Below are 13,057 nucleotides of genomic sequence, written 5' to 3'. Positions count from 1 at the left end.
CAAACATGTCAATATGCAAAGCACTTCAACACACAATTTCGAATTTGGAGTTTGGGAAAAAACCAAAAACATAAAAATGGACAATTTCTTCATTTTTAAAGAAAAAATGCACTTTTCATGATATCAATTTCAACAAGTGGAAATCATCAAGCAATAATGTGCATAAAATCAACAAGATAAGCACAAATTAAATAGCAAGGAAGAAATTGTCCACTTACATGAAGATTAAGTGCCAAAAATGGAGGGATATGCTCCAATGTTGAAAACTTTTTCAAAAAACACTTTGAATCTTTCAAACTTTGCAAATTGAAATGGAGAAGGCAGCAAATAAGGCATTTTGTGAGAGATGCCAAAAATGTGCCCTATCATTGCTCCAAAATCCAACGTTTTTAACAGGCACATGCTATGGGATGTTTTTTGTGAAAAATGTTTTTCTCAAAGTATGAGATAAAATATTTTGGCTTTCAAAACCAAAAACATTTACTAAGATGCAATGTAAAACACATATAATGCCAAATCAATTCCTCTTGGATAAAAAACGTGATCTAAAAATGATGCATTTGAAGTTTTTACCAAAAACGTGCCATTGGATGGAGCTTGGAAAAATGTTTTTTAGCAACATGAATCCATTTTCAATGTTGGAAAATCCGTTGATAGGCAAAAACGACCCTAATAGAGAAGATCTCATGAAAAACCATTAAGTAAATCTCTCACAATCTTCAAAATCGGGTTCTTGGAAGCTCTTTACCTGTGTTCTTCCAAAATCAGGTTTCTTGAGAGCAAATACATGAGCTTTAGTGCAAATCAGACCTTTTAGGAGGCAATGCATGTTTTAAAACATGCGTAAGATGCAAATCGCACCTTTTGGGATAGATTGCATGTTTTAAAAACTCCTTATGATGAAAATCGCACCTTTTGGGAGGCATGACATATTTTAAAATATGCATTTGATGAAAATCACACCTTTTTGGGTTGATTGCATTTTTTAATTAAAAGCTCATGTTTTTGATACAATGACACATTTTAAGTCATAAAACTCACATTTTTGGCACCAAAAAGGTCCACTTTTGATGTCTTTATGCATTTAAGTTGAACTTTATATACAATGGCATATAAAATGTCCACTTTTGATGGATTTTACATGTAATGGTATATAAAATGTCCACTTTTGATAGCTTAAAATAATTTAATAATATGTCAATTTAATTTCTTTAAAATGTTACTTAAATGGGACATAAACCAAATTTACATATCATATTAAAAATATAACATATAAATATCATTTTAAAAATAATATTTAAAAGAGCATTTGATTTAAATGTCAAAAATTAAACTGAACTATATGGTTAATATAGTCACTTTAAGTGAAAAATCAAAAAGTAACTCAACTTAAAATTATAACATAAAGTGCACTATAGTTACTTTAAGTGACAATTTAAATGATAAAGTAGCTTAAAAACATAACATAAAGTGACTTTAAGTTATATTTTTCAAAAAGTAAATGTCAAATTAAAAATATAACGTGATATTTTTAATTCGTGTTGTTGCATCAAAAAGGTCCACTTTTCAAGCACTAAAATAGCCATATCTCTTGACTGACAACTCCAATTATGCTCTAGGTTAGATCAAATTGAAGGGGAAACCAAAAGCCATGACTTGAGCTAGACCAAAGGACTAAAAACAAACAAACGCAAACCCAAAAGCAAAGAAAAGGAAGATGAAGGCCTCAAAAATCAAGAAAAGGCTCGATAGAAAGCAAAACGAAAAAGACTTGACAAAAGCCTTTAGTAAAATTATTTGATATGCGAATTGGAATTGATTGATCGATCAACATTAAGCAATTGAATATCAAATTCAACTTGAGAGACGTGAAACTAGCTTGAAAAAGTTTCACGTTGTTATCAACAATTTGTGGTGACAAAATGTAGGACAACAAATTCATTTATTTTATTTTAATAATAAAATAAAAAGTCCGTTTATTTTTGAAGGTATGGAGAATTTAATTGCAAATGATTCGCACTTTATAATCATTTTTTATCTCTATATACAATTTAAATATTAGATAAATGGACATAGGTCATTTAGTATCTTAAACTTGATCATCAGAGATATTGTGAAATATCAAATTGTTTTCGTATCTGTGTCTAGTTTGTCTCCCTACCAAAGCAGTTAAAATTCAATCTACACTGGTTTAAGATTATATATATATATTTGATCTATCACATCTTGATTATTTAATTTTTGATAATATAAGTGCATAGAACATTATAAAGTTGTACGTGAAAATCTTCATTGACGTTGACTCTATTGCTCGAACGAGCAAAGGCATTGGTCTTTTTATTATTTAAGTTAGAAAATCTAAAACTTTCTTCCGACAAGCATCAAATCCATTATTTACAAATATTTTACAATTAATTGAATTCGAACACTCAACATTCAGTTTCATTTTACTCGAGTTCAAGGACCTTGCCAACTGGAGAACTCCAAAGCTTAAATTCATTTTAGAAAAGCTCTGAACCAAGTGATCAGGTTCGAGAAAAAGGTCCAGCCGCCTAGGTGTAGCGGAGCCTGAAGTGCAAAGGAATCCAGGTGATTCTCGTTCGTTGGCCAGAATTGATTGCGGAATCCTATAGAAGAAGTAGCAGGCTCTTGGATTTCTAATCTGTGCTTTTGGGAACCAACACAACCTACGGTCCCTCATTTATGACCTACAATTTTAGTCTAGAAGGCAGCGTTTGAGATCTGGAATTAATGTGCATAAAGTTGGGCAGCATGAGCATTTTGATTATCACTATCAATGGGGAAGGGACATCCTGCTTAGGAGAGGAGGTTTTAATCATTAAAGGCTGCTAAGAACAGTTTCCATATCTATTTGGTGTAATTCACTATTTTCAGCATTGATGAATTGTGGCAACATATTGTTTGAAGCATAATATGTTAATGAATAAACTCAAAATTTGTTGTGAGCCATTTAATCTTTCAAATTTAAATGTGCGAATTCACATAGCAGATTTATATATCCGTGTTTGATATTTATTTTACCAAAGTGTATAAGGCCAAAGTTAACTGAGTCTATGAACAATTGTTGTTTTCTCCGATACTATGTTTTGGAATTTTAAATATTATATATTCAGTGATAATTGGGTTGTCTGCTAAGTGTTTGATGAAATGACAAACATCTGAATAAGTGGTGTTGTTGGAGCTATAACCAAACAGGGTCATTACAACTATGTCCAACTCCTCGCAAATCTTTGCTTCCTCCTCAACTGTAAGTCCTTGTAAAACAAGATCTTGGGGCCTACCATCATCCCATGACAACTCCTAGTCATCACAAAATGTCTAACATGATAATCCATACTCGCTGCAGCATGAAATGTCCTCATCCAAATTATCAAAGCTGCCAATAAAACTACTATCTACATCATCTAATTGAGACTCTTTTGCTACTCATGTTGCTACATATATGACTCGCTATCAACATGTAGATCAACATCACTATGGCGTGAATCTACATCGTGTAACTCCTCAACACTCAAATCATGAGTGTTATCACCAAGTGACTCCATGCCCTCATCTTTTACACATGAAAAGATTGTTGTCCCTACACTGACCCAACACTATGACTGCTGTCATAAAGATCAGAAGTTTCAGTGCTCATATCCTCCTCAAAGTCTTCAAAAACAACACTATTATCAAGAGAGTCTAGACTAGCTTTCATATCAACTGCATCTTCTGTACTCGCACTATCTACAACATCATCAACATACTCACATAAGGGATTGAACAGTCTTGAAAATCAGACCTTGTATTACCCATATCCCCAATACAACCAATTGATGTAAGATTGTCATCAAAGATAGTTAGCATGTTCTCAGCATTTTTTTAAGCGCTAAATCTGGAGTCCTTAAACTACTGGAACTCAATGCTGTTGTCCTCTAATGAAACAGACACATCCACATGTCCCTATGTAGAAACTCCAACATAAGAACTGCAGGTTGCCAAACTAACAAAAGATCATCTCCACCATGACCACTAGTTGCTGAAAACTCATTGTGAAGACTCCTAGATGTCTTCTCTATAAAAATCTCTAATTTCTCTTCTTGCATTCTCTGTGAAGAGGACTTGTTGAAAAAGGAAACCATAAACCTAGTTGCCTTGTCAATTGTCGCCAAATTTGAAAGTCTTGCATCTAGCCTTTCATGTGTTTTCCTCAATTTCTCCATTTCATTTACCAGGGCACTTGTTTGTTTGCTAAAACATGACACTGCTCAACTAGTTTCCATATTTACTAGATTTTTTGTATTTGTCCATGATTAAAATAACCTGCGAGAGTGTTGATCACTCACATATCAACAATGGGAACTCAAATTTACAACCCCACAAGATGGCAGGAAACCACTCTGATACAATTGTAATGAGTCCTGCGGGCTCACTCTCAATCTATGTTGAAGAATTTGTTTTTTGAAAGTTCGAATTGAAAGTAATGCATAAAAATTTATGATAATCACAAAGCAATTACAATGCTCACACCCTTATTATTTTCTATATGAAGTAGAAATTTACAATGCCAAACTAATGTTGCATAATTTATTTTCAAAATGCAAGCGCTTGATTTGTGGCACCAATTAACTCTACTCATTCTCAGTCGTTTATCATATACCAACAAATGTGACGCTAACAGCACAATAGAATATGAACCACTTGAAGAATAACGTTGATCCAGAAATGATTAATATTGTTTGATAGGAATCACAGCCTTCCCCAATTCACATGCTAATATTCTTAAAGGACTCGATCTACATGAATAAACTTCAATGCTGTCTCAGCTAATTGCAATGATTTTGCTTCAAACAAAAGATATCCAAGAATGATTTCATTTGCAACAAGTCATTGCTTTTATAAAAATAGAACAAATCTTCCTTATCACCCCAACAATTAGCTTCATGAAGACACTTTTTACTTGAATATCTTTTGCTTTATACTTAGACACATATTGGAATAATATAATTTCTTAACCCCTTTGGTTCCAAAAACGTCTTTTTCATCAATATCATGATATTTTGACACATAAGGTCATTGTTTCCTATGCCCAAGACTTAAAACTTTTCAACCCGGTTCCAAGGAACTATGAAATTAAGTTGACCAATTTACCAATATACAGTACCAGCAAAAATAGCAACATTGGCATATTTAATTAAATAATCATCATAATTCAGCCATCTTGCGAAAAATGGCTGAAGAAGCATCAAAATCGAAACTTGATAGCACGAGTGATCTTGGTGAAGAAAGACGATGAATGAACTTGACGAGGTGACTTACTAATAATAAATGCTCCCTCCAAGATTTTGAGACCCCAAACCAGAAGCCAAACATAAAAACGAAGAGCATCATTCAACTCCTCTAACTCATCTCAGCTCATCGGAACCATCCACTGACTTACTACAAAGAGTAAGTCCCACCAAACAGGGTCATAACCCTCAACAAGGTCCTCTAATCACCACTATTAGCCTACAAGGACCCAGTAATATGCTAAATCCATCCACTAGCATGGTCAAGCTAAAAAGGAGACATTACATTATTAAGACCCTAAAGAAGCAGTAAAATCTTTTCCAAATTTCTTTGCAAATGACAAATTTAAATTTTGTCCCTTCGTTGCCACCCCCTAAAGAGAGCAAAGACAACAAATCCAATCTCGATGAGAATAAGATGATTAGATTCAACTCATAGCTGGTGTGACATGTCCCATTTTTCCTAGCACTTAAAATGATAATAATTTGCTAGCCTTTAATTTAATTCTCGAAGGCTAGAGATAATTATTAATGTTAATGTGTTAGTTCAGTCGCATAAAATAAAGCTATATTTGTGTTATATATCACTATGATTTTCCAATATATAATGTTGTTCGTATTATATAATATATTGAGATGTAACATATGTATGTGTATATATATATATAAGCTAATAAAATTGAAATTTCAAAAGGGGTTTATTTTACAATAATGATATCATATTAAAATACCGACTATCCAAAGTCTTTAATCAACAATACACATCAATTGTCTTAAGGTACAGTTTAAAGGTAAGTAATGTGTCTTATCGGGGTCACGTGCTCGATGGGACGTGACTCCACAATGGAGTGACTCCCATTGGGATGTGACTCCCTGACCATGTATTTAAGGTAGGCAACGACCGTGTTTCAAAGACACCAAACATATACCTTATTAAAGTGTTATGTCTTTTACGAATAACTTGCTTCGTCATTGGTCGAGAATATACTAGTCAAACCTGTTACATCCAACGCAGCGGCAAAGTAGTGTGCCCTTAAATTGTGAACTTGTAAAATTGGCAAACACACAACTTGCACAGTCTTCTTTGGTGAGAAAAAGCACACTGACCTCTAACACAACTTTATTAATTTTTGTTATCCTCGTCGGTGATAAAAGCGCAACATCTTCTGCAATAGTATTAGCAATATATGATATTAAATACTCTACTCAAACTATATGATAATAGCAGAGATATCATATTTATATAAGAACAAATAAAGGAGATATACTTACTATATGAAGTATTACATAAATCTGATAAACTTTTAACATGGTATCAGAGCAAGTCTAAGAGATGATCCTATACAATTTTATCTATCCAATGACTCAAATGTTCTTAAACCCTATATCTACCAAAATGGTGAATGGTATGAGACTAGAGGACAGACTCGAAGGTGACTCAAATTTTGCAGCATGAAATTGTGAATAATGCTAATCTTGAAGGAGCATGACCTAAAACAGTTTATTGAAAAATCAGACCAACCACCTAAGGGGGGTGAAGAATTGAGTAGATTGGAAAACGACAATACTAAGGCTATGAAATTACTATTGGATGGTGTTGAGGATCATCTACTTCTTGTCATTACAAAACTAGATATAGCACATGAAATGTACAAAGCACTTGAAGAGATGTTTAAGATAAACAATACCACTAGAATTCTCACACTAAAAGACAAACTCTATAATGTCCCCATTTTTCATAAGTTCCTACAGTTGACTTGGTCAGTTCATCATCGCAACCCTCGTGAGCTGACAGTGGGATTTGAGGGTATCAGTTGTGGGGTTATTAGGCTTTCTAGTAGCCTATGTTGAGTTTTGGCTTAGTTTTGAGGGACTTACTATTTACAGTAAGTCAATTGTTGGTTTCGATGAGCTCAATTGAGTTAGAGGAGTTGAGGGATGCACTTGGTTTTTACTTTGGGTGAATTACTATTATTATTCATCTAAATATGTTGAGGTTGCTATTTGTTTTGGTATTGTATGTTGATCATCTCAGTATCATAGCTCGTTGGAACCGGGTTGAAAAGTTTTAAATCATAGGCACAAGAAACAGTGGCTTTGTGTGTTAGAATATTACGATATAGTGGAAAAGGTCATTTTTGTGAGCCAAAAGCAATTAATAAATTTTATTATAATGACACTTTATGATATTTTAATATTGTGTTGAGGAAGCTTCTTAAGTAGAGTTCATTTGGGAAACTTGTGCCATTGAAAGATTATAAAATGAGCCCATTTTATGAGAAGAATCATCCAATTAATTCTTCGCTTTTGTTTTAGATTACGGTAAAAACAAGTTTTGAAGGGACCCCAAAACCCTTTTACAGCCTCAAAAAGGAAAAAGCAAAACAGCCATCAGGAAAAGAGTCCTTAAACCTACGAGAAGCAGCACCAAAATCAGGTTTTATAGGGACCTGAAACCACATACATAGTCCAAATAAAGTACCCAGGTTTTACAAGGACCTGGAACCTCCAATACAGTTTAAAACTAAAAACTAGAAAACCGGACCAAACACAGGAACCAGATGTAACAACCAGCAAAAAGGACCAGAACAGGAACCCAACCAGAAAAGCAGACCCAAAGAAACTATTGCAGTTTCGTGATCATCTTAACTGCCTCCTTACTAATCTTAGTCGTATCCTGGATGGAGTTAGCAGCCGAAGAAGCAGCAACAATCAAAGCTTTCTTCCTCGAACTCTGTCTTGTCCTCTTGCTAGGGCCCTCCAAAGATATGGTTCCTTCATTTTCTCTTTTGCCTAAGCTCGCCGCTACAGCACAGATGCTTGAAGTTACCTGCTCCATTTTTGTTCCACTTTCCTTGATAAGCATTCTAAGATTCTGCTCATAATCCTTAAGTTTTTTTGGGATGTCTCCCATTTGCTCCCCCAAGTGTTTGACAATAGCTCGGTCAGCCTCCTGGTTATGTTGCAAGGTTTCCACTTTCTTCTTCAACCCCATTATTTCATTATAAATCCAAGAATCGACTTGGAGGAAAGAATCAGCTTTAAGTTTAGCAGAATGCAGGAAGGAAAGCTTGGTTTCCCTCTCCGGGGAATCATCCGCGTCCTCAGCAGTGGTATGTGGCAGGGACCCAACTTTATCAATTTGTTCCTCCCCATCCAACAGCTCCTCCTCTCCAGTCTCCACAGGGTCATGTTGACTATGGACCTCCTTATCTTGTCCCTCAGTCTCCTTTGCAGGAATGGAAGCCTTCCCCATGTTTTCCTCCTCACTCATAATGGCAAGACCATCAATTAAATTATCTTTATCTTTATCACCTCCCCCGAACACAGTCTAAGTACCCTCATTATCAGACTTGCTCTGTTCTGAGTTATCCTCAGTTGTTTCTTCCTCTCTCCCTTTCTCATTTTTGCCTTTCGTTTCCAAATAGCCTTCCAGGTTAGAGCTAAACTCCACAACATCCGTCCCTTCCTCTTCCTCTGGGACTTCCTTTTCTAAGCCTTTAGTACTCTCCACCTCAATATCCTCTTCAACAATTTGTCTTTGAGAGCTAGAGGTTTTCAGTTTTGTCTTATCTTTCCCTTTAACATTCTCATCAATTTTACATTTTATGGACTGAGAATCCTTATGTTTGCCAGTGGAGGGACACAAAGCAATGGATTTATTTTTACAAAAACCCTCTATGAGCAATATCAGACCTTCATGTAAAATGGGTCGTGACTCTTTCTTTCTATGGGCATGCAAGCTTTGAAACAAAGAGAAATGCAAATAGAAAGTGAAGGAAATTCTGTCCTTATACCCAAAATGGTTAAGAAAGACAAAGTGGAATTTGTGCACCCTTTTATTCCTACCATCAAGGATAAAGTACTCATGAATACAGCCAAGCACATCACGCCAAATACCTTTAATCGGTTGCACATCAAAGAAGTCTCCATTCTTCTCCAATTGCATCTCTTTTTCATCCGTCTTCGAAAACTTTTTGTAGGCCGCATTGGAGATACTGGTCTGTTTCGAGAATTTAGTACCTTTCAACTTAGATCTTTGAGATCGTAAAGGGTTATCAAGTTGGAAGGTTTGACCAAACTTCCTCTGGGATTTAAAATTCTTCGCTTTTGTTTCCTGTGAAGAGTTTATGAGTTTGATGAATTATGTGCCCTTCTTGAAGTATAAGGGTTTGTTCCTGAGAAGTTCATGTGAAAGATCCCTGATAGATGCCCTTGCTGATCTGTTGTAGTTTTTAAATTAATAAACTATATTTTCCTGTGATTTCTTTGATGGTCTTTGAGAATAGACAGAAGTTGCAGAAGGTTTTGTTTTTGTTTTGTGTTTTTTGATAGTTTTCACAATAGTAATGAATAATGAACAATAAACATGAGAGGAGACTGAAAATAAATAAGAACATAGAGCCAAATCAGAATTGTTATAAATCGTACCAAGCAGATTTTTGATTTATAAAGCCAAATAATAAATCCAATGCAATTCCAAGGAGCTTACATCCAACAATGATGCCAAACTGCTGCAAATGGCAGCCATAAGACTGCAATGAATCACGTCCCAGCTGAAAGAATCAATCTGTAACGCTGAAGCCATAAATTTGCAACCTGAATCCACAATAAAGAATGGTGTACTATATCCCTGATAGCAACGCACACTTTCTGAAGAATCCAATGCAAATAACTGTTGAGGGCTACGTCCCAACCAATCCAGAACTTGGGGTTTGCGTCCCAAATGAAGAATTGCTCTCTCAGAGCCAATTCACAAAAACAAGTTTTTCAATATGCAAAAGATAATAAGAAATTAGGTCTCCATCTCCTTATATCCCCTTCCAATTGTAAATTGAACCCTAAAGGAAAATTACACTTTGCCCTTTAAATAAAATATAATAAAATAACATTTTCCCAATTAAAGTCATCCATGCTATAGGGAAAACATTACTTTATTAAAATTTTATAGCTAAAGGCACCAAAAAGTATACAGATAGTAAAAATCATGTATAATAATTCGAGACCTTTCCAACGAGCTATAACACATAGGTGTACCTGATCAACTGAAGCCAAAATCCTCTTATTACTCCAAAATGGTTATATTATTAACTTTATTTTAATTTATTTAATCACTAACTTAGGAAATATTTAAATATATTAAAATATTTCCCAAATGGTCTCAAAAGGCCCAAAATGACCAATCAAACATGAATCTGACCTTGTCACCTATCTGTGACTGATGCCCGACAAGATGTGTCAACTGGTAGTCCATCCCTAAAATCTAGGGATGCTCCTAAAAAGTAGGAGATAGCCCCAATCAACCAAAATTGAGTCCCAATGACTCCCCTGCTGTGTGCACCTCTGAGAGAACTGTCACTGAACTAGGAGTTCCTCCTAAAAAATAGGAATGCCTCCTAAAAAATAGGAGATGCACTCTAAGTCTCCAAAACGTTCGCTGAGGTCTCCAAATGCCTCCTAGACCACTCCTAGTCAATCCCTACAAATTAGGAATCCCTCCTAAATTGTAGGAAACTGTTGTATACTACTCCAAACTACTTGGGAAGCTCATGCATGACTCTCAAAGTCCCTGAGTTAGTTCCCTCTACGCTCTGTTGGCCTATGGGAACCAGATAATAGACCAACCCTACTAGAAATGTTGTCACTAAGGAAGGGCAGAAATTGGGGACATGACAATCCTCCCTTCCCAAAGATTGCTTGTCCTCAAGCAATGTCAATCCAACTCCACAAACATTAGACAAGTCCATACCATAACCAAGAATGATCCCAGGGTCCCAAGCCATCCTGGAAGGTTTGTAGTTCCATCTTCTAGAAACATTGTCCTGCACTGCACCCAAACAAGTAGCCTCATGAAAACCCCCTGAAGGAAGAGCAATCAAATACTATACCAACTCTGTCAACTCCTCAGTGAATTGCTCTCCGAAAGAACCAAACTGGAACACTAAAGGCAAAAACTCTAGTAAGCCTACATGGGCTTCCACATCCTCAACTATTGAACTGCAAATCCAAGTAATTCCAGGATTCCAAATCCGCCTCAAAAGGGAACCACCATGCTGACGCTTCGTCACTCTGATATAAATATTAGTGAACCACAAGTTGTAAAGCAATTCATTAGGAACCTGAAGCATCAATGTATCAATGAAACCAGGGCCCGGATCCCAAACCAAAATACCAAATGTACTGAATGAGATGAAGAAGTATCTCAACCGCACTCCATGAAACATACATACAATGAAGTAGACCAGCAAGGTGTGAAAGTGAACTCCCATAAACCAGTATTCCAACCCACATGACCACCTAACAATGCTGCTATAATTCTGACCAGCAACTCGAATGATATCATAGACGTCATCATACCAATTCCAAACAACAAATGTCCCAAAGAAACACTCCTCAATGCCCTCATACTGAATCATGGATGTAGTCAATGCCAAGTCAAGTAGTAAATGATTCCAGCTTGGACAGCCACTAGTCCATAAGGAATCGAAGACTATGGAATCACCAATCAACAAGGATACCATTGCCATATCTATGGATGTAGATGACAAACTCGAAGATGAAGTATGTATGCCATCATGAGAAAAACCAAAGCATGTGTCATTTGTACCCAACATTGTAGGATTATCAATTCCTGAATCCCATATCGATCTGAGAAATGTGGCTCCACCCAACCACTGCGCTACTCTGATGTAAACATCTGTATACCAAAAGTGAAGCAACTCAATATGAATCCACTAAAGAAATGCCCAACACATGTTGATACCAAGATCCCAAATCTTTGCACTGACACATCCCTCTGGCATGTTGATACTCATTATGTTGTTGTTGTGAAACTGTACCTCATCCAACCAACTAAGAACTTCACTCCAAATGAAGCCACAATTACTACCAACAACCAATGTTGTTAGGAATTCACAAATGAGCCAATCATCGGCAAGGAAAGTTTGTTGAATACTTTTCCAACTCTTCCAAACAGCTGCTACAACTTTACCTATATTTCCACAAATTAGTGTGCCTTCATTAAAGGTTGTTAAGTAAATGTTTTGTTTAACCATGTAACCAACGAAGTCCCTTATATTCTGATCTTGAAAGCCCAATGTAATATTTAAAAAGTCTGAATCTTCAATCAAAAGGTACATCGCTGCCCTATCATATGGAAGAGGTGATAAACCCATTGATGATTGAGAGATGTTTCTAATTCTCAACAAAGACAAGCTCTTTGTGGCTGGTCCACTAGGTATGCAACTTAATATGTCATCAACTCTTGGTAGGGAAGGATCAACTTCACACTTGAACACCCCAACTTGAATGTAACCAACCCAAAGTTCAAAGTTTGACTCATAAGATGAAAGCAAATTGTTGTTCAAAGTCAGAAAATCAGAAGTATGTTCATACCTTTCCACAATGTTTTTGCGGTCTTCTCTTGCCTCTCCTTCCAAGGTAGGTGACTCCTCTAAAGGTGTTAGTCCATGGGGTGTGTTCAAACGAATATAACATGTCCCATTAACTGCCTTAGCTGCCCAAAATCTGATCCATACCTCTATCTCCATAATTGATATGTTTTCCATTACTAACAAACTCCAAGGTGTAGTATGCCAAACAAACCAAACATTATCAAAATGCAATATCTTCTTAGTAAGCAGCCTCTTAGTCTCCCTAATCATCTCTTTAAGACAAGATGCTTCATATGATCTTAACAGTTGTCCTTCTATTGTAGATGATGCATGACTAACCAAATCAAAATCAATAATGTTTCATTCCACACAAAT

At 35.8% G+C, this 13,057-nt stretch overlaps 1 protein-coding gene across 8 annotated transcripts in view; it reads right to left on the bottom strand.

Annotated features, from left to right (window-relative positions):
• LOC149542864 (S-adenosyl-L-methionine-dependent methyltransferases superfamily protein) overlaps nucleotides 1–13,057 on the bottom strand; it is a 196,125-nt gene that overhangs the window by 113,442 nt on the left and 69,626 nt on the right. The gene's annotated exons all lie outside the window — the stretch shown is intronic.

Source organism: Cupressus sempervirens, chromosome 8, assembly GCF_028749045.1.
Source record: "Cupressus sempervirens isolate cs-2001-9-10 chromosome 8, ASM2874904v1, whole genome shotgun sequence".
Classification (NCBI taxonomy): domain Eukaryota; kingdom Viridiplantae; phylum Streptophyta; class Pinopsida; order Cupressales; family Cupressaceae; genus Cupressus; species Cupressus sempervirens.
The sequence above is the reverse complement of the archived record's forward strand: the minus strand, read 5'-3'. Positions and strand labels throughout refer to the sequence as shown.